Source organism: Danio rerio, chromosome 9 (genome assembly GCF_049306965.1).
Source record: "Danio rerio strain Tuebingen ecotype United States chromosome 9, GRCz12tu, whole genome shotgun sequence".
Lineage (NCBI taxonomy): Eukaryota > Metazoa > Chordata > Actinopteri > Cypriniformes > Danionidae > Danio > Danio rerio.
This window is the reverse complement of record NC_133184.1, coordinates 39,436,709-39,458,810: the sequence shown is the minus strand read 5'-3', so window position 1 is coordinate 39,458,810 and position 22,102 is coordinate 39,436,709. Positions and strand designations below refer to the sequence as shown.

General features: G+C 35.7%; 1 protein-coding gene across 3 annotated transcripts in view; it reads left to right on the top strand.

Moving 5' to 3' along the window:
- The window catches only part of sema5ba (sema domain, seven thrombospondin repeats (type 1 and type 1-like), transmembrane domain (TM) and short cytoplasmic domain, (semaphorin) 5Ba), a 273,644-nt gene that overhangs the window by 2,884 nt on the left and 248,658 nt on the right, over positions 1–22,102 (top strand). The window lies entirely within an intron of this gene.

Sequence of the window (22,102 nt, the reverse complement as noted above, 5' to 3'; positions counted from 1 at the left end):
TTATGCTTGTGTGTTGAAATGTGTCAGTGTCTGTCCTTTGAATGTGACCCACAATGTCTGATTCCTCTCAATGATCATGCGAAAGTGAACTTTTACCAAAAAACATTTAAAAATAAAACATTTAATTTGAGATTTCTACAAAGTGGTGGCTGATGAGGGAAAATGCATCAAATTATCAGGCAGTGAAACATAATAGCTTAATTTGCTTCTCAAGTATGATATCGTGAAGGATGTGAATACTTAATTTGAACCAAAAATAGAACAAAGAGGTGAACTAGTAGTGATCATCTTAAAGGGTTAGTTCACCAAAAAATGGTTACCCTGATGAAGGCAGACTTCTGCCGAAACATGTAGGTTTTTAGAGATTTAGCCATGTGAATAAAGGCTTTTTAATTTTTCACTTTATTTGAGTGCCTGGGACTGATTCTTGTTGCTGTTTTGATGAATCCCTTACCCAAAGAGCACCGACCATACATTTGAGCCTACCCCAGAGCGCTTTATGTTTGTTTTTTCTGCACCAAAATCTTTTTTTTTTAAATTAAAAAAAAAAAAAAAAAAAGTATTCTCTGTTATGTGGTTTTAAACCGTTATGAGTTTCTTTTTTTAGTTGAACACTAAAGGAGATATTTTGAAGTATGCTAGTTGCTGACATTGTCGCCTCACATATGGGCATTCATAAAACATATGCTGGAATAATTGGCGGTTTATTGCGCTGTGACGACCCCTGAAAAATAAGCTGCAGTAAAATGAATGGTTGCTGGCACTCTTCGACTTCACAGGAAAAAATACTTATAGAAAGTACAAATAAAGTCAATGGGGGCCAACTACTCAGCAATTTTGTTGTTAATTGACATCTAATAGACATCTAAATGATGAGAGCTTGGCTAAAACAAGGCTAAACTTGGGATGTCAGTGTAAATCTCATAGACATCTAAGAATAGCCCAAAACTAGACCAGTCATCAAATAAAAATATTAGACAGACTTTATATGTGTAGTCATTCATTTCTGTTTATTTGATGACTTGTCTAGTTTTGGTCTATTCTTTGACGTTTTTTTAGGTTTTCAGGAACAGCCCAAATGTATCCTTTTTTAGTCAAGACGACTATGTTTAGATGTCTATTAATACATCTTTTAAAAACAAAAATGCTGAAGAAAAGAAATTTGTATTTAAAGAATAGATTTGAACAAGTGAAGGATGAAAATCTTATGAAAGAATTTCCATTTTTGGTGGAACTATCCCTTTAAGATCTTGGCAATGCCTCATTATGCAACTTGGGCTGAGCTTACCTTTAAATTAGTATTCTCTAAAAAAAAATTTGCTTTGATATAAATGGAAACAATTGTGCAGCTTGCTTTGAAGCCTTGTTTTTCGTTTACAGTCCTTGATTGTGGATATTTTTTTTAAAATATTTTCTCATTAATATAGCTCAAGATCCCATTGTCTTTCATTTAAGTGTAGAATAGTTGAAGTCTGGTTGACTGTGTCTAGTTATGACTATCCTCAGGCAAGTTGGCAAATGTATTTATTTACCAAAGCTTACTCATTCTAGTCAAGCACCGCCTGTCCACTTATTCTTACCCAAACACCACTCACCGCAATGTTTATATTGATGTCTCTAGGAAAAGCCTGTATATGCTGGGTTTGTTTAGCCCAGACTTCAGGATCAAGCATCTCAGTTGTTTATTACCGAAGCTCACCGGTCAGGTTGTTGATCAGGATTTCTATAGGTTCTGACTGCGTTTTCAACGTCAAGCGAAACCTCAAGGGTCTCCTTCTTATAGTGTGCCTCACTCTCTGGGGTCTGACACTCCACAGCAGATTGTCATCACTCATATGATGAAGGAAGTCTGGAGCTATTGTGTATGTCTATGTGTGTCTGAGGCGGTCTCTTAACTAAAGAGTCTGCTTGTTTACTGGTCCACTAAAGGCTTTTGTGTAGGATTATTAATATTCATACAAGTCCCCCCACCATCACCACCGCCACATGTGTCAGTTAATTCATGTGTTTTCATAGCGCACGAGGCCTCTCTTTTCAAATGTAAAGCAGGTTTTCATGTGTAATGATCTTATGAGATCCCTTGTCAGTTTGAAAGCGATTAAGTAGTAGCCTCATATGGATGTTGTTTGCATGCTCACAGTAACAAAACCCCAAAATGGAAGGCAATCTGATCATTTGCATTTGATATCAGCATTAATAATTTTTTAGCAGTCTGGAAGCGATGACTTAGTAGCCCTTATCAAAGTTTTAGGGGTGCATACATAAGATGTGCCATGTGAATTATTTCTGATGTGGAGTGGGACAGTGTGGATAAAAGTTTAATGGGGAAGAATTTGATCTGACTGGCAGTAGATATGACTGCATGCAATAGAGTGTCAATGTCAAGTGTACTTTCTACCCTGTTTTAGGGTTAGTGGGATGCTTGAGCTTGTTAACGGTCATCAAATCTTTTATCATAAGGTCTCACAAATGATGACAGAACGCTAGACATGTACAGTCATATAAATGTATAAATTTCTCTCTGAAAAGCTGTCAGCGCTCATAATACAGTTTTAAACCCTCATTAATCTCAGTAGAAGCTTTTTCTGTTCTAGCACTTCTTCATGCTGAATATTACATCTCCCCAAGGCATTCAGAATTCATCTCGCTGAATTATCCTAATGATATCTTCCATAAGAGCCGGTCTGCAAATATACTTCAGCTAAAGTGCATATGCGCGCTGTGCTCGAGTTTCTAGGAGCCATTCATGAGTCAACATCTTTAAAACCTCATTTTTAGCTTTCAGGGTAGAAATGGCATCTTTTACTCATGGATGGGAAGCTTAAGTCAGGCTTGCAGTTGAAATTCGCTTTTTGTAAGACACACGGCTGTGTTTCAAAGCACTTTAGAAGGGTTTAAGGTAACTGCCATTGACACTTGACTGATACTTAGATTTTTTTGTGTGTAAATTAAAAAAATACACACAGACACATTCAAAAGAAAAGTTTGAAACAAAGTTTGAAACTTTGAAAATGAAGAGTGCCAGTCTGGGACTCCTGCTTAATTGTACATTAATCATTATCATGAATCAAATTATCTCTATTGATTGTCTCAACCTTATATTTTGACCTTCAGCCTTGGTTTGTTTTTATAAAATCATTTTTAGTTGACATTTCCTGTCAAGAGTTGGATTATCAGATGGCAATAGTTTAAACCCCCATCAATGAATTCAACTTGAATGGATACATTTTCTGGACAATTTCAATTCAAGTCAATTCATTAAAGAGCCCATATTATACATGAAATAGGGTCATATCTTGGTTGCAAGGGTCTCCAACAACAGTCTAATATGCATGCAAGGTCATAAAACACTTTCATGGTCTTATAATCTGCATTTATTTTTACCTAATTATCCCAGCGACTCCCGTATGAATCGTCCAGTGATTCATTCGTTCCCAAACCCCTCCTTAGCGCGAAGCTAATCTGCGCTGATTGGACCGATGACAGCCTGTTGCGATTGGTCGACTGCCTTCAGTCAGAGTGAAAAGCCAAACAGCTAATCAGCAATATAAAAGTAATCACAGTTTATACACGCTCGATAGTGTAGGCGTGGATTTTAGCTGCCAGTGGGTCAATGTAAATACAGTCGATGGACTTGAAAATTCAGACGACTGACTATTTTATTGGGCAAAAACTGTCGAGGAGATCACATAACTTGTTCCACTCTGCTCTTTTCACAGACACAGACACAGACACACACACACAGACACACAGACACACACACACACACACACACACACATTGCCCTCGTCCTTGCGCGCGCGCACACACACACACACACACACACACACACACCTCCGGACGACAACGCGCGCACACACACACAAACACACACACATACCTCCGGACGACATCGCAAGCGCACACACACACACGTCGCGTTTTTAACGTGACTTTGCACGCGATAAGAGAATAAAGCCAGTTAACCTGATACAGTACACGCGGTTACAAGTAACAAATCACAACTAAATACATTTGCAAGCTACAGTAAACGAGGCAACTTTAATCGCACGTACTTACACTTGAGAAATGGAGGAAGAAACCCATCCTGACGTCCAGCAGTAAGTTACTCTTTACTGATTCTTCCTTTAACAAACGCAGATGAAGTATTCTTTGTAGCATGTAGTTTGCAGAAGTTTCCAGTAGTTTCCAACTGCTTGGTTATAATGCTGAGGTTTCATCTTTGGGTAGAGACTCAATATATCCATCTGCAGTGTGACTTCAATCAACCGGCATGTTTGTGTGTGTGTGTGTGTGTGTGTGTGTGTGTGTGTGTCTGGGTTTCTGCGTCAGATGGCGGGGCCTCAGGTTTGAAATCTCCCGGGTTTGTGCGTGCACGTGAATAACTTGGTTTCATTCGTAAAAAAAAGAAACACCTAATGACTCGGTATCAAGGCGACTCGTTTGAAGCACTATGAGTCGACTCTTTTTTTAGATGAATCAACCGTTTTAAACACTGTACTCTTAAAGATTTAAGCCTTAGCTGGATACTTCACTTCACTTAGAGCTGTGTTACACACTACATGGAGGGGAATTTTCAAAAACCCATAATATGGGCTCTTTAACTGCTTTATTGGCATGACAAATGTACTGTAACAACATGTAACAACACGTATTGCCAAAGCAGTTATAAAGTTTACATTAAAAAAGAACATACATGTATATTTATTAAAAATTGTGCATAAACATAGTAATGATAGTAAATATTAGTAATAGTAGTACAAAAATATTAATTAAAATGATAATTAAAAACTACAATAATAATAATAATAATAATAATAATAATAATAAATTAGATTACAATCTATCTATCTATCTATCTGTCTGTCTGTCTGTCTGTCTGTCTCTCTGTCTGTCCGTCCGTCCGTCCGTCCGTCCGTCCGTCCGTCCGTCCGTCCGTCTATCTCAATTTCATATATTGAGCAAAATCATTGTCTGCTTAACCTTTAATTGCCATGGCAAATTATTTTTTTTTTTATCTTTCATTTTTTGAGTCTGTTCAGAGTCTGCGTTCTGCTCTTAAATCATGTTACTAGTACCATGTTTAGTTAGTATCAGCTGAATATCCACCAATGTTTCCCAACTTGTTTTTGGTAGAAATTTTCTCCCTCCTGTGTTCCTCCCTTCCTTAAACAATCATATGCCTTCAAGTATATAGATTATTGGCCATGTACAAACACTTACTTGTATCATATGATGTTTTTCCTCAATAACAATTTTATCATTGTTCTCATAAGTTCTTTTTTTACATTTTCAGCAACACACAGCAATTACATAACATGATTCAATGTACTGTATATAATCAAATGCATATGATCAACTGTGTCTGATCAAGAGTACAGGTATGACAACAACACATATCAAAGTAAAATGATAATAGAAAAGAAACTATAAAAATGGATGCAATCATACATTTAATGCATCCAGATTCATTTAGTAATATTAAAGTTATGTAATGCACATCATAGTGTTTACCTTTTCTTTTCTTTTCTAGAACTATGAATCGAGTTAATGTAATGCATTCTTGCTTGGAATGACGAGCATATTTCATCGTTATGAAGCTGAATGTTTTGCTATTAAACTTGGTATGGTTTGTTTCAATGGCAGTGTTTTTACTGTAGGTATCTGCCTCCCACATACTGCATGTGTAAAATGACTGTCATGCAGAAAGCGCCTCAAAATCTCTGTAATGGATAATTAAAGAATCCAATCATAGGCCATGGTCACATTTTTGTTTGCTGTTTACATGGATGTTTTCAGACTGACATATCAATGCAATATTAGGTAATAAGGACATTTCTGTATGCCATTTCATTAAAAGTGACTCTCATAACATTTAATTAGATAAGAGCTAGACTAAAATGTGAAATTCTTTTAAGTTTTTGTATTATACTTAACAACAGAGATAGAGACTTGACATATCTCACTGCAAAGGTCACCCTGATCTGCTCTTTATGGCCTTTTTTTTTTTAGATTTTTGTATGGTTTAAATTAAATCAAATACTTTCTACTGAGAAAAATAATGATTCCAAACTCTTGAGTTCCTTTTCTCTGTTGAACAGAGATAATTTGAAGAATGTTAAAAAACTGATAGACACTGGCAGTACCAAATAAAATCCTTTGAAGAAAGAAACTGAAATAGGTTTGGAACAAGAGCACTTACATTATCAGGAAATGTAGGGGCACGTTTACTTACATTGTCAGAAAATGTAAGTGCACGTTTGCTTACACTTGTAAATGTAAAAAGTAAATGTAAGTGCACAAGTGAGTAAATGATGATACAATTTCGATGTTTGGTTAACTATTCCTTTAATATGTATTGCTTCTTGTTGGTGTTGTGTGTTAACAGTGTATTAATTATAATCAAGATAATAGGCTTTATATTAAAAATTAACATCGTTTATCCTCAGTGACTTGTCAGCCGGAAACGTGACACATCCTGAACCTGTGGCATCAATGGTTTTGAAAAAGGAAACATTATCTTATGGCGTTCCCAGGCTGTCGCTGAAAGGGAGTAGAGGTTTTTGTAATGTCCTCTATTTTGATCCCCAAATGGTGTGAATTGTTGCTTTTCATGAATCTCTTCGTTATTATTCCTGCTATCAAGGGGTGGAACAGTAGTTTTGTGGCCCTTGGCAGCTTCTCAAGAATATTGTAGAAACGTCCTGCTATCTTTTGTTTGTCAATGGGGGAGGGATGGCAGAGTGTATTGAATTAAACGTATTCCCTGAACGATTCAACTGGGGCTCAACTAAAAAAAATGCATTGATGCGTTATCATCTTGCTCTGTTTCCTTCTGATAAAGCAAGGATGTACAGTTGAAGTCAGTATTATTAGTCCCCTTGTATTCCCCCTCCCCTCCCCCAATTTCTGTTTAATGGAAAGATTTTTTTAAACGGATTTCTAAACATAATAGTTTTAATAACTAATTTCTAATAACTGATTTCTTTGCCATTATGTCAGGGCATAATATTTTACTAGAGATGTTTCACATTCAGCTTAAAGTGCAATTTAAAGGCTTAACTACACTGTAAAACCTATGAGTGAAAATCACAAAAAATTTGACTCATAATAAAATAAATTTACTTTAACTTAATGAAAAAGAGTGTTATATGTATTTATATGATTATATTAAGCAGAACTCAAACAGAATGAGTTATGAATTAATTAATTCATTTTTTCTGTTAATGTAATTCTAATGCTTCAAGCAATTCCAAACTGTTTGAGTAGTTACATAGTCGTTTGGACTTAATTTATTTGTTTAACTGAACCCATAACTGATAACAACTTAAAATGTTTAAGTTACTACTACTCTAAGGGTATTTTCACACCTGCCTTACTTAGTTCAATTGAATCGCACAAAAGTTCGTTTTCCCTCTTAGTTGGTGTAAATGTACGTAGCAATCACACTCGAGTGCGCACCAAAAGCGGACCAAAAAAGCGTACTGAGACCTCTTTGAAAAAGGTGGTCTCGATACATTTTCAAACAAACCCTGGAGCTGTTAGTTTGTGGTGAGAACATGATCTGAACTAGAACAGCCCTAACCTCAAAAAGTACTGCACCTTTATGGACTAATTCAGCTGCCGTAGTCTGATGTGCTGTGCGTTTTTGGGATGGGGAGAAAAAATATTTGTTGACAGTGCTGTACCATCAATTTTCAACAGAGAGAGAGAGAGAGAGAGACCGAGAGAAAGAAAGAAACAGAAACATTGCCTGATCTATCGTTGGTAATTTTTCCGGAAGATGACCATGTCACAGTTAACCTAAATTAATTCATGCCTCCTCCTGAAGTGATGTGTAAAGCGCCTTCGCCGTTGGCAATGCATTAAAACATTTGCTTTCCTGCTGCAGCAGCGCTTTATTCTTGAAATGTATAGTTTGTCTAAAGTGATGTATATAAATTATATAGTATACTATGAGCAGGGATACAATCAGCCAGCGCAGTCATCCCTCCATAGTAAAAAGCAATATTTTGTGTCTGCCGGTTTGTTTACTTGCAGGTGTTCCATTGGCATTTTCCGCACATTAATTCTGACCAATTGAAAAGCAGGAAATACGTTCAACAACATCTGGCCAATAAGTGATGTGGATTTTGTCACATGACTGCATTTTGGTTCTGTTTAACTGGTTTGGACCAAAGCAATCAGTGTGGTATGAAAAGGACCCAAAAACGGCAGAAAAATGCTCAATGTATCATTTGTTGCCCTTGGTCCGGACCAAACGAACCAAACCACAGATGTAAAAGCACCCTAAATGTTTAATGATATGAACACAAATAAAATGTGTGTACAAGATTCATAATATATATAAAGTTTACAGTACTTAAACAATTTGTTTTCATTATTTAAATGGTTTGCCGTAATTGGTTTCCTCATACAGTTTGAATTAACTTATCAGGCTTTACAGTGTAGGTTAATTAGGTTAACTAGACAAGTTAGGGTATGTAAGTGATTGTATAACAATGTTTTTTTCTGTAGACCTTAAAATTTTTTTTTTTATTTTAAAAATGCTTTTATTCTAGCCGAAATAAAATAAATAAGACTTTCTCCAGAAGAAAAAAACATTATAGGAAATACTGTGAAAATTCCTTGCTCTGTTAAGCTTAATTTTCGGAATTATTTAAAAAAAATTCACTAGCTGTCTGATCATTTTGACTTCAACTGTATATTGTTCTCAGATGCACAACTGCCCGTATCACGATGTCAGAAACCTGGTGTGGACGGATGACTGCGCGCTTCTCAGTCTGTGAAATGCGATCTGTGATACGGCTGAGCTGCTTGCTGTCTGCAGTCCTAATTAATACTTGATGTGATTGAAGGCGCTCAATTTGTCTGGAGTCTTATCTTGTCAGCGCGTTTGTTGTTTTTCTTTGCAGAATGTCTTGCAGACAGACGGCAACTCAAATACAACAAACCATTAAAGCTTGGAAACCGACAATTATGTTCAATGTTGTCATGGAGATGTTTTTACACAAATCAAGCGAGACGCGTCTGTGGGTTCTAATTAATCAAACACTATACTTTTTAAATCTGCATCTTTTATTTGCAATTGAGAAATCTTGTTTCTGAGCAGGCTGAAGTTTCCCCTGAAGTCGAGCAATGAAATCTAAATTTGAAGAATTTAGATGCATAAACCTCTAAATGCTGTTTGATATTTTCTTCTAAAATTTCCTCAGCCTCTTGTGTGTTGGCTTAGTAATTTTACTTTTATATTGACAGATAAGTTCTTTTCATTGGCTTTAAAGTGAAATAAGCTCTGGACTATTTTTTTTTACTCTATATTGATCTAAGAGCCAATCACACAGCAGAAATTCGCAGCAATGGGAATTTAAAAGTGTGTTGCTTTTAATGTGTCAAATTTTTGGCTATCAAAAATGTATTGGCCGAAAATATGTTATGCCATTTAATGAACCCTCTCATTTTTGTGGCTTCAGTCATTGTTGGGGTTCTTTTAAATCTGGATGCATTACAAACTTGCATTGAAATATTTATTGTTATTCAATATGGAAAATAATTATCGATATTGCATTTTTGCCATATCACCCAGCCCTACTTGTTATAAACGATGTAGCAGTGGACTTCATTACTTTGTAAAAATTTATTTGCCCTCATACACACAGAAATTTTACTTTCATAGCAAATAATAAGTTCTTTTTCTTAGCTTTAAAGTGGAATAACTGACAACAAACATAGAAGATAAGAAAAATGCTTGTTTTAGAAGAAAATTTCAGATGACATTTAGAAGTGTTTGGATCTGAGCTCTTCATTTACTCTTCGTATTTTTATATATACAGGTAGTACTGCTTGTTATAAATAATTTGTCGGTGCACATCGTTGCTTTGTAAAAAATATTTTTTGCTCATAATCTTTAATTAAATGCCATACCCCACCCTTCAAAACGACTTCACTTCACAACTGGTTACATTCTGCCCTGTTTTTGTCCTTTCTCTATCCTATTCTATTCTTCTTTATTTCTATAGTCAGTCCAGTTTTCAGAGATGAAGTTCAAGTCTTTTTTCATTTTGTTTGCAATGCCCAACTTCTAGCAATCCAATCATATTCAAAGGACAATTTTTATTATTTACATTTTTTTTTCAGGACCGTTTTAATTAGGTATTGGAAAAACTAAAATTGCGCTATTTTGTTTTTCAATGTAAATATTAAATATGAATATAATTTCACAAGATGACTTCTTACATAATTTTACATTGATTGAGAAGTGAATCTACATAAAATATAATAAACAAATTACAAGCATAAATTAATAAAATAGAACAAAGATGACCGTGAAATAAACAGTTCTTTGTGCTTTTCTGGAGAGTCTAACAGTATTGAGGTTCACAAAAAAAAAATACAAAATCAAATGTAAAATTAAATTTGTGGATCAAATATTTCATCATAGTTGTCCCAAAACTATTCAGCAATATCAGTTCTTGCCTAAAGACATCAATTAATTATTTTTGATCCTCCTCAATTGATGACTGCTATAGTCTTCATTAATTTTTTGTTTACAAATATTATAATTGACAGTGAATTCGACACATGAAATTGTCTATAATCACAGAACTTAAAAAAAAAAAACATAAATTCTTTTAGTATAAACTTTGTCCTGAACTGTGTTTTCTGGTTAATTATAGTCTCAACTCAACTCGGCAGACCCTGCGATGTGACTATTGCACATTCGCACATTACGATATCGATGCTGAAACAATATATAGAGCAGTCCTAGTTTCAATTGGTGATAATGGAAAAAAGGACATCTTAACTTCTTTTTCAAGCGGACTGAATTAAACGGATGATTCTTAACTCCAGGATTCAATCAGACGAGTGTCGAATTGCAAATGCTTGAAGTTTGAGAGCTCAAGTCAAAGCTCAAAGAAAGTTGAATTGTCATTTTAATATTTGTGAAGCTGTTTCTCTCCGCCTTGCTGTCAAGGGAGGGATGCAGTTGTATGTAAGCGGACGTGAAGGCATGCATCTTTTCTTTGGTATTGTTAGGTCGAAGGAGGCTTCAATGAGGAGACGGGGAAAAGGGTAGAGACCAAAATGCTCCCACAGTTGATTTGGCCATTGTGGGGGAGGAACACTATTCCCATTGATGGTGTTGTTGGTGAAGCCCCCAAAAGCTGGAGAAAGGGGGCCTATTCAGTGAAATGGGTGACCCTGCACAACTATGGGAGATGGGTGTTAGTGCTTTTGTGGAGCATGGTGGGAACATTGTCCCCTATTCTAGTGATGTAATACCCCCAGGTCCGAGACATTTTGCTATCTCTCCTAAAATGTTCACGTTCTGCCCTATATCTTTTTCACAAGGTAAAACATCTCATCATGATACCACTGATTTCATTCTGTTGGAAACAGGTGAATGAGCAAATTGCAGTCAAATGATCTGTGTCACCCTACAGACATGGAAGCCCATTTCTGAAGAATAAAAGCAGTATCTGTAAGATAATGTTATAAAAAACTATTTGCAAGTTATAAAGTCGGGATTTTGAGATGTCAAATGTAAATTTTTTTTACGTTAAAGTAAAAATGTGGATCAAACCGTTCTTGTCTTTCAGTAGATTCACTGTAGTTCATATATATATATATATATATATATATATATATATATATATATATATATATATATATATATATATATATTCCATTAAATGGCTCTTTAAAAAAAAAAATCATCATTTTTTCCATTTCTGTTTTTGACTAGTGATGGGAATATTGGCACAACAAATAAATGGTGCTACTAACGGCAAAACTTATTAGTAACAAGTAGCTGTTTTCCCTATTACAACGCTGTTACTGACAATAACATGTACGCTACTATATTTAAGAACACTGAAGTGGTTTTCATGCAAGCTGCATCTCTCTCAGCCATAGAACCACTCGTTCTCTGGGGTGGATGGCTGAGTGTGTGTGTGTGTTTGGGACTGGGGCAGAACATATGACCAACCAGTAATGATGATTGGTGTGTCTGTGAATGCGGTGTAACTGAGAATGGGAATATTGGCTTAGATAGAGTACATTTCCATCGTTTGCCAATCAGAGGCAGAGAAGAGCGGGTGTTCGCACCAAAGTCTCTTTAAGGCAAGTCATTTTACTCGGCGACCATCTTTGAAACACCTCTTGGGCAGTATGCTTGGACATTCTGTCTGAATGTGGAAAATCAAATTCTCCAAAACTGCTTGCCAAGCTTACCATTGAATTTCATATTAGAAATCACAAATAAAATTAAACAACAACTGTGTCTTTAATTTAATTTCTAAACATCCAAATCACACAAAGTCTGCAGAAACTCACGTCTGGTTCAAACCCTTTCCATGGAGTATTTTCAGTCTATAGCAATCGATGATTGCAGGCTTTATTCACCATATAGCGATCGATGATTGGCTCCTGTACTAGTAGGTGGGACGTTATTCACAATATTGACCGTTGCACTTTTCCTCATTTACAAAGATACATGTCTTTGGTCACACACACCAATGATCAGGAGTTTGTGAGAAGTAACTAGTAACTATAACTAATTTTAAAGGAACATGCCAAATCTGCCCAACAAAAATCAATTGATTTAATTGTTTTTATAAATTAAAGTGAATTGAGCATAAAACAATTTACTTGTCCCCCCCAAAAAATGAATTGTGTGGATTTAGTTTATTTTAAATAAGGTTGAACAAAAAAAAAAAAATAAATAAATGTTTTGAGAGTTTCACATGCAAACTAATGTAAAATGTCACGTGAAATCTGAAAGAAAAAAATTAATGTTAAAAAATATTCTGTTAAATGGTTTCAAATAAATAATGATGACTTCTATTAATATAATAATTTTAGGTCTTTATTCTAATCAAAATTCCTATTATTTTAATGACAGATAAACAGTGCTTTGATTGAAAATATATACCTTTACTTAATGCTTTTTAATGTAACTTGTTTAATTAATATTCACAATATTTAGATGTGTCTCCAATGTCTCAGTGTTGTAAAATCTTGTTTATTAGTGTAGCATTCCTAACAACATTTTCAAAGAAATAGATTTGCTGTAGTTAAATTTGTGTAAATGATGAGTTTCTGAATTATATGTTATATTACATCTGAGCTGTGAGAAGCAAGATTGATTTAAATTGCTCAAATTATGGATGCATGTATAAAGCCCCCACTGTGTAGATATAACATTTCTGCTTTCTGCTCTCTCACACTTACCGTCCATCGAAATCTTTAATCTGCTGTTTGCGCACCTGTTTTTTTTTTCTCTTTCTTTTTTTTAACAACCTCAAAAAGCAACAGAGAAATCAATTCAACTCAGCTCAATAAAAAGACGGGTTATTATTTAGTTTGACAATTCTTTCTTTCATCCTCTGGCTGACAGTCATTTTCAGAAGTGTATGAACTCTGATATTGAATTTTGATAGGTAATTCGAAAAGGCCACAATAGCCCAGCACATTTCTAAAATGTAGATGTGAATGGAATGCCTTTTAGATCCAGAATGACAGGGCATGTAAACTCGGGCTGTAAAATGAGATATTAATTGCCCTTTGCTTTCAGTCACTTTTCAATACAGCATGACGAATGAACAAAAGGCCTCAAAAACACACATACACACATACACACACACACACACACACACACACACAAAAAAACAGCCACCAGAGTCACTTATCAGGTGCATTCAAGAATCATGCCATGGATCGAGCCTCTTATCTGTCTGACCTGAAGTGATCTTCCCCTTGGAGCCTTGCCTTTCTTCTAGATGTTGATCCAATATGTCTTACACCCCATAAAGGTCTATAAATTGCCCTCTTGAGGGGAAGAAGATAAGATCAGACCAGTTCCATAGCTGTGGGAAAAAGTGAGACATGCATTAAGTCAAAAAAATAATTTAGTGTAACACAAATTTAAAGAGTTACATCTTTTTCTGCACATGACATTTTCGGCATTACAGTACACGAGTTGTGCTTGAACTTCCATTCAAAAGTAACTGAAATGTTAGTGAATAGTATGAATGTGCTAAAAATAATTCATATACTGTACATGGTGAAAACTGAGAGAGATCTCCATTGGCTTAGTGCTTTATTTGTATTTATCAGGAAAATAATAATCTCATGGCAATTAGTAACCTTTTTGTATTTAGTGGCTAATTTGTATGAATTCATAAGATCTCATTTGTTATATTTAGTACAATTTGCTTATCATCTAATGATGTTTGGGTTTAAGGGTGGGGTTGGGTGCCTCACCTCCTTTTTAAATTGTCCATTTTCATGCGACTGAATTTGTAGGAATTAACCACTACACTGACACAACGTAAAATAGTTACGTTTCCGTGTGAGATCAGGCTGGGAAATACATGACATAGCCTATATTTATGTGACTCTTGAACTACTTTAAGCCCTGCTCACACTGTGAGATTTCAGCCACGATTTTGTCATCTGAGACAAATTTGGGAAATCTTAAAGATTCCTGAAATTCTAGGCTAAAATCGGTGATCTTTGATTGTTGGTTTGACATGTTCACTGACAGCGGCTTTCCTGCTTCAGCCAATGTAAACCGGTGAGTGATAAAACACTGCAGTCCTCTGTTGCACACCCTTGTGTTGTCTGTAATAGTGTTGTCCAGGTACTAAAGTTTTAAAAACATCCATTTCCCACTAACATTCAAGCGCCACTGAGCAGTGCTGATTTACCATAGAGATTACCAGTGCTCAACAGTTTACTGCTCTTCACTAAGTGCAAACACAGATACATGGACACTGGAGCGCAAAGCAGCTGTGAAGATCAGTCGAGTCATCGAGCAGATTGCTCATCTGTGTTTGTACTCAGTAAACAGCGGAGGGTGAACTGATCGGCCAATCACAATCATTTCTGTTGAGCATGTGAGCACAATGGCAAATCAGCACTGTTTTAAGAAAGCCATCAACAGTGCCTTAAATGTAAGCAGGAAATTGACGGTTTTTCTTTTAATTCAGTATTGTGACAAGTAATATAGTGAAAGAGTCAGTTCATTAACTTGAGTTTAATAAATGTCATCTTAATTGTGTGTTTTGGAAAGAAAACGTTAGCTAAACTAGTGCTATTTCCCTTAACTTAGCTGAAAATGAGCTCTGATATCCCTTTTAATTTTCACTATTCATTTAGAATGGACCTTCGGGTCGGTGAAATTATAAATTTGTGTCGATTTCTCTTCGCTGATAAGACATACAGCCAGGTACACAACGTTCCTATGTAACTCCCAATGATATTTCCGGGTTTATTTCCACCGCAGCCTCAATTTCGCTTTTTAAAATGGCGGCCGCATGAAATCAGTCTATACCATGACAAGCCCAGTTCATGGGTCCTTTACTGGGCCTTTTTCCCTTAGCAAACTTTCCATAGACGTCTGTTTCTTACTCATTTTGCTGCTTGTGGGTTAAATTTGGGCACATAAGTGACCGAGATGTGAGCAAGAGATTACAAAAATTTTTTTTAAATAAGACATTTTTCAAAATAAAAGATCGTTGAGACTTAGATAATAAATAAAACAGAATTTATTAATGATTTCTTGTGCTGCCCGGTACCAACTAATCCACAGACCGGTACCAGGCTTCGTTTATATCTTCGAAATGCTAATATTGTCACTGTTTTAGAGTACACTAGCTTATAGATATCCTTAAGACTAACATACTGATATTAACATTTAAAAAACGTCGATTTCACATGGACTTTAATGTCTGATTAATGAACTGTGAAGAACAATGCCATCTCATTTTACCCCCCAAAAAAACAACAACAAAACAGTTCACTAAGTTTTTACAGTCTATTAGAAATTACTCCAATAATTCACAAAAAGCCTCATTGGGTGTAGACAAAACCGTAGATTATAGAACTATTTTTTGAGTGCATATGTATCCTTTGGACTTCAAAATAGCACCCTTTCTGTACATTCACTGCAAAGTACTAATTTTCTGGTCTTGCCTGTATGTATCGTGGTTGGCTGGTGTTTCTATAGCGATAAGAAGTAGCTCTCGGTTGAGGCACAATTGTTTGCCTCAAACACATGAACAGACAGAACCCTGTTTGACAGTGATTAATGTCCGGTTCAGATCAACACAGAGCATCCTGGGACCGCCGTGTCTCCACGAGTAATGCTAATCTCATCCTGCACTCATCATCAATGAATAAACACATTTGTTTATGCAGATTTATGACTTATACTGGTGAGTTTAATATACGGGCTCAGCTTTTGATGCTAGTTTTCTGGAAATTACATTGAGGGAGAAGGCTCAGTGGTGGAAAGGCTGATGTGTAATTTTAGGAACATTTTTGTTATCTGAAACAAGCACTAATGCAGTGTTTGTGTGGGATGGATGATAAATTAGTCAGTGGATGTGTGCAAAATCATATTTTCTGATTAAAGTACTGTATGTTCTACAGTTGTGAAAATAATTAAGAGAGCACTTTAAAATCACACGCAAAATACTTTTGATGCTTGTTTAAACTACTTATTTAAATTGAGTTGAAACAACAGAATTCTTAAGTTTTTTTGGGACACCTTAATTGTTTCTTATTCATTCATTCATTCATTTTCCTTCGGCTTAGTCGTTTTATTCATGTAGTGGAAATTTTTCTTTAAAGAGGCTCTCTCAGTGGTCAAGAAGACAAATTCTTACCCGGGATGTCTTTTCAAAGTTTTATTCTTTATAAAGAAGGTCACAGTCATACAGCAACGACAGTTTCTGCAGAGTGAGACCCTGAAGCAAAGTGCGTTCACCCTTTTATCTGGTTTGTACTGCTTACAAGTTCAAATCCTAATAAGGCCCCTTCTCTACGTCATTACATTCATCAGGGGTCGCCACAGCGGAATAAGCCACCAACTTATCCAGCATATGTTTTACGCAGCGGATACCTTTCCAGGTGCAACCCAGCACTGGGAAACATTCATACCCCCTCATTCACACACAACCACTGTAATGCATGTCTTTGGACTGTGGGGGAAAACAGAGCACCTGGTCGCCCCGTTTTATATTCAATCCAACTAAATTTGTAATAGTAATTACATTAGTTTAATTGATTTGTTTTGGGAAACATGAAGGAATTTTGTGGAACTTTTTACAGTGCATGTTATTTTTATAGTTTTTTTTCTGAACTACTGTTAACTTGTCTTCCAAAAATTGTTTTTTATTGAACATTATCATTTAATCATTTAGAGCATTTACTTACAGATAAATGACAGTAAATCAATGTAAAATATTTATGCATGTAAAATATGTACATATATTTTTTTCCTCAATATTTAATGTCACTGAAAGTATAGGAAATTTTATATTGAGAACAAATCGTTTGAATGAATAATTAAATGAATCCTTGACAGAGACTTGCAGCAACCATCTCGTTATATATTTTTTCCCTTCTTGTGTCATATTTATTTATCCATGCAATTAAATTTTTATTATGTAAAAAAACAAAACAAATGTATACTGTAGAATTTATGTTTGTATATGAATCTGGTGTACTGCAATGCTGTTCTTATAATTTGACTTGTGTCAGTTACTTCACTGCCATTCAAAATCCTCTCTTTTGTCCTTTTGATTGTAAAGTGTTCATCATATACTGTACATACATACATTCAAATCTTGCCATCTTCTAGGTAATTTTTGCATACACTACATGACAAAAGTAAGTCTTGTTGTCGATCCCAGTTGTAAGATCAACAGATGATAGCTTGACTTCTAGTTGATCATTTGGAAAAGTGGCAGAGGTAGATTTTTCAGATGAATTATCTGCTGAACTGCATCCCAATCATCACAAACACTGCAGAAGACCTATTGGAACCTACATGGAGCCAAGATTTTCACAGAAACCAGTCAAGTTTGGTGAAGGAAATTTCATGGTCTGGGGTTACATTCAGTATGGGGGCTTGCGAGAGATCTGCAGAGTCGATGTCAACATCAACAGTCTGAGGTTTCAAGACATTGGTGCTGCCCATTACATTACAAACCACAGAAGAGGGCAAATTCTTCAGCAGGATAGCACTCTTTCTCATACTTCAGCCTCCACATCAAAGTTCCTGAAAGCAAAAAAGGTCATGGTGCTCCAGGATTGGCCAGCCCAGTCATCAGACATGAACAACCTTGAGCATATCTAGGGTAAAATGGAGGAGGGATTGAAGATGAATCCACATAATCTTGATCAACTCTGGGAGTCCTGCAAGAACGCTTTTTTTGCCATTCCAGATGACTTTATTAATGAGTTATTTGTGTCATCGCAGAGATGCATGGATGCAGTCGTCCAAGTTCATGGGAGTCATACACAATATTTATGCTTTTTCCACTGCACCATGACTTTATATTCTATACTGTACATTATTTCTGTTAAGTTACAAGACTTTTGTCTAAGCAAAGTCAGACTTTACTGTCCTAATTAAATAATTAAAAATCAAGGCATGATCACATTTTATTTTGGTAAAATAAGCGTAATCTAGAGGCCTTTGCCTTTCATACAAACCCCTTCTGATACCAAATGATCAGCTAGAGGTCAAGTTATTATTTGTTATTTCTAAAACTTGGATAGGCAGTAAGACTTTTGTCAGGTAGTGTACTCTGTAAATTAGGACATACTACTTGTCATATACTGCTTTTCACCTCCTACAGTACAGTGTATAGGTTAGTTTTGGCTTTATCCAGAGATTTACAAGATATCAGTCTCATTTATGAAAGAATTAATGCTCATTTTGTAAGCTAAATCATCCAGAGTCATTTTGTGAACTCTTAAATGATTGTTTTAAAAGATCTAATCACAAATTGATGAATAAAGCAGGATCAGTTTGACTTGTGTCTGAGCTAGATTGTTCAGAGTGGTTCTGTGAACAAGTGATTCCTTTAAAAGATCTCATTCAAAAGAATTTTGAATTCATTCATCTTTATTGAAGTAGCTATCTCTGCTTTGTATTGAGGTCGCATAACCACAGTATAAATTATATTTATGTGAAATATGTATTGTTGCATCGTGAAAGGTGGTTACCGCTCAGCTAGATCTGCTGCAGATCATTTTTCTTGCTGAAATTACAGTTGTGGCTGATGCGGACACATGACTAAAAGGTGACCCTGTCCCCCACTTTTCCAATTTCCAAGTCTGTGTCCTTGCAGAGTAATGAGTAATGTCAGGATCTGAATATTATCCTTGAGCTGGGATGGTTTTTTGCTAAATGGCTTTTCTTAATTCGTTTCAGATAACCTGTAATGGGGATTTCAGTGCAAAATCTATAAACATAGATGGATGGCTTCGTCCTTGTTTTACCATTAGTCAAGAGCAGCTCACAGTGCTTCTCAGACATTTGTCTTTTTTTCATGTGACCCATATGAAAATTCCTTTAGTATTCCTTCACAGCTTTTTCGGCTTGCACAATGCTTGTGTGATATTTAGTGTATACCATACGTTGACATTGTGGTTGTAAATATGTGCACTTTGGCGTTGTGTATGTCATTAATTTTGACAATAATTCACCAAATTTTATATAAAAAATAAATAAATAAATAAACAAAAGTGCATGTTAAGAGTTCAAAAGCATTCACTTTGTTATATAGCCTATAAGAATGCAGGTTAGAATGACTTCAGGTATTAAAGTAAACATATGATAATATGGGTTTTGTTTTAATGTTTATAAAATATAATAAAGATTTAACACTGCACACACAAATATCAAAGTGTGAAATCATGTTTTATCCATGACAGACATAAAACAGCCAAGGTACCAGCACGTCTACACAATTGTAAAAATATGGTTTAGTTTTTCAAAATATGGTTTCTAAAAATTTGAAGGAATATCAAGAGAACATTTGTCATCGATATAGCACATTCCTAGCATGTATATAAATCCACATTTAGCTTTATTAAATGTTGTGTCGAATTGCTAACTGTTTCATATTCAAGTTATGTGGTTAAGCTTCCGCTGTATAAAATTGGTGGTTCATTCTGCTGTAGCGACCCCTGATAAATCAATCAGGGACTAAACCGAAGGATTGTGAGTGGGTGAAAGTATAATGATGGTTTCTATTGGCCCGTTTCCACTGAATTGTACAATACGGTAAAGGTCACCTTTATCAGGCTTGCGTTTCCACTGCTAAAAGGGTACCAATGGTGGTGTACGACAGAAAGTTTCAGTCAACGACATTCTCGCTCAAGGAAATGTCAAAGTAAAGCTGTACGGGTTGTTCACATATGATCTGAGAAGCACTTCTCACAAAACAGATGCTTTAAACGCATAAATACTTGTGTATAATTGTTCATTTCTTTTCTTTTTAGGAACATGATTTGATTATAACTGCAGATCAATGATAAGTAGCCTTCTCTAGCATCTGCAGTTATATAAAATAAATAAATGCAACATATATGAACACATACAGCCCCTTACAGTCTCAGATATGTTACTAATTACAGAAAAACACACAACATACATTTAGTCCTTATTTTGATTCAAAAACATGTAGCCTACAGTCAGTGCAAACCTCTCATTTGTATCTTTAATCTTCAGCAACACTTGCAACATGTTGTTAGAAAGTAATTCCATCATTCCGAGTTCATAATAGTCCAAAAGGTAATGATAATAGTTAAACATTGCAGTTTGTTCATTTTTTAGGCTGCTGAAAGTATAATTTGGTCCTTTGTTTTTTTTCGGCTTCTTCTTTGTTTTTCCGTGCTTCACTCTTTTGTTTGTCCTTTTCTGAAAGGATGTCAGAAGCACTTGAATAATTACGTGCATGTTATTATCATCAGCTGAAGAAATTCGTCATTTCAAATATAGATGTGCAGCGAGCACTCTGGAGAAAGTGAAACCACTCGCGCTTTTAGACGACCTCAATAAACAACAACAGGACACGGCAGGTTTTGGTTTTTTTGGCTTTGTGGCTGTTCATCAAGACATAGACAAGGTTTTTGTACAGTCGGGTCGACCATGGCTCGCTATTATATGTATATAGTATTACGATGTAATGTCTCGGCTGTGTATTTAAAAATGGAGCTTCCTTTGTTTTCATTCTTCTGGCTTGTGTACGCTCTGTCGCTTCTCTGTAAACCAATAGCATTCAGCTGCACGTCTGGCTCTGCTTTTTGGTATCCTTTTGTCATGCTAGGTACCCTTTGGAAAGGGTACCCAAAAAGTGGTACAATACGGTTGCCTTTTAGGTACCTTTTGACAGTGGAAATGGGCATATAAAGCATACCGTACCGTATCACAAAGTGGAAATGGGCCATATCTGTAGTTATTTCTGTATTAAAATAAAAATGTGGGTTGACTGGACTTAAACAGTAAGTATATTAAAACAGATATTTTTTTCCCCATATAGAAAAATGTATAGAACTTCATTCTTAACAATAACGAATATTAGATTTGTCTATCCCTACCACAGCTTGCAACGCTTTTCCCCCTCCAGATTTTACACTGCAACACAGTACCGAAGATGTTCTGCACTCAAAATTACCTTTGAGACTGAAAACCACTGTATTGGACTAGCCCAAATGTTTCCTACGTGTCTCTTTCAAAGTTTTTGTGTTGGAAGTTGCACTGAAAGCATAATGTATTCAGCTTCAGGCACACCTCAAGTATACAGCATGTGTAATCTAAACAAACAATGTCAAAAATACCAGAGTATGTTGATTAAAATGGAACTAAACTTAGTGACCTTGTCAGTAATCCTGCACAAGATGCCAGATGTGTTTAGATCTATACTTTAGAGTAAATTTTACATACAGTACCGACAAATAATAGCTCGCTGAGTTGCAACTAAAAGCACAACTCGCCTTAACACCCTGATGTGCTTCTTGCCTCAAGGAACCGTGGTAAGCACAGAAACATCCTACAGCATGATGGAAGTGCCACACCAGCACACTTGTGTAAATCAGGTTAACAAAATGTTTGAAGTTTTAAAGTAAATATGTTTTCTTCCAGACCTCCCCTTCTAACAGTAGAGTGCTAGGTCTTGGACAAGGGCCCCATTGAAAGGTTCCCAAGAGGAGAGTTTTTAAAGTTTTACAGGTTTTGAAGAGGGATACGGACCTGCATGCCAACACATTTTAAAGTACAAAGGCTCGCATGGAGGTGGGT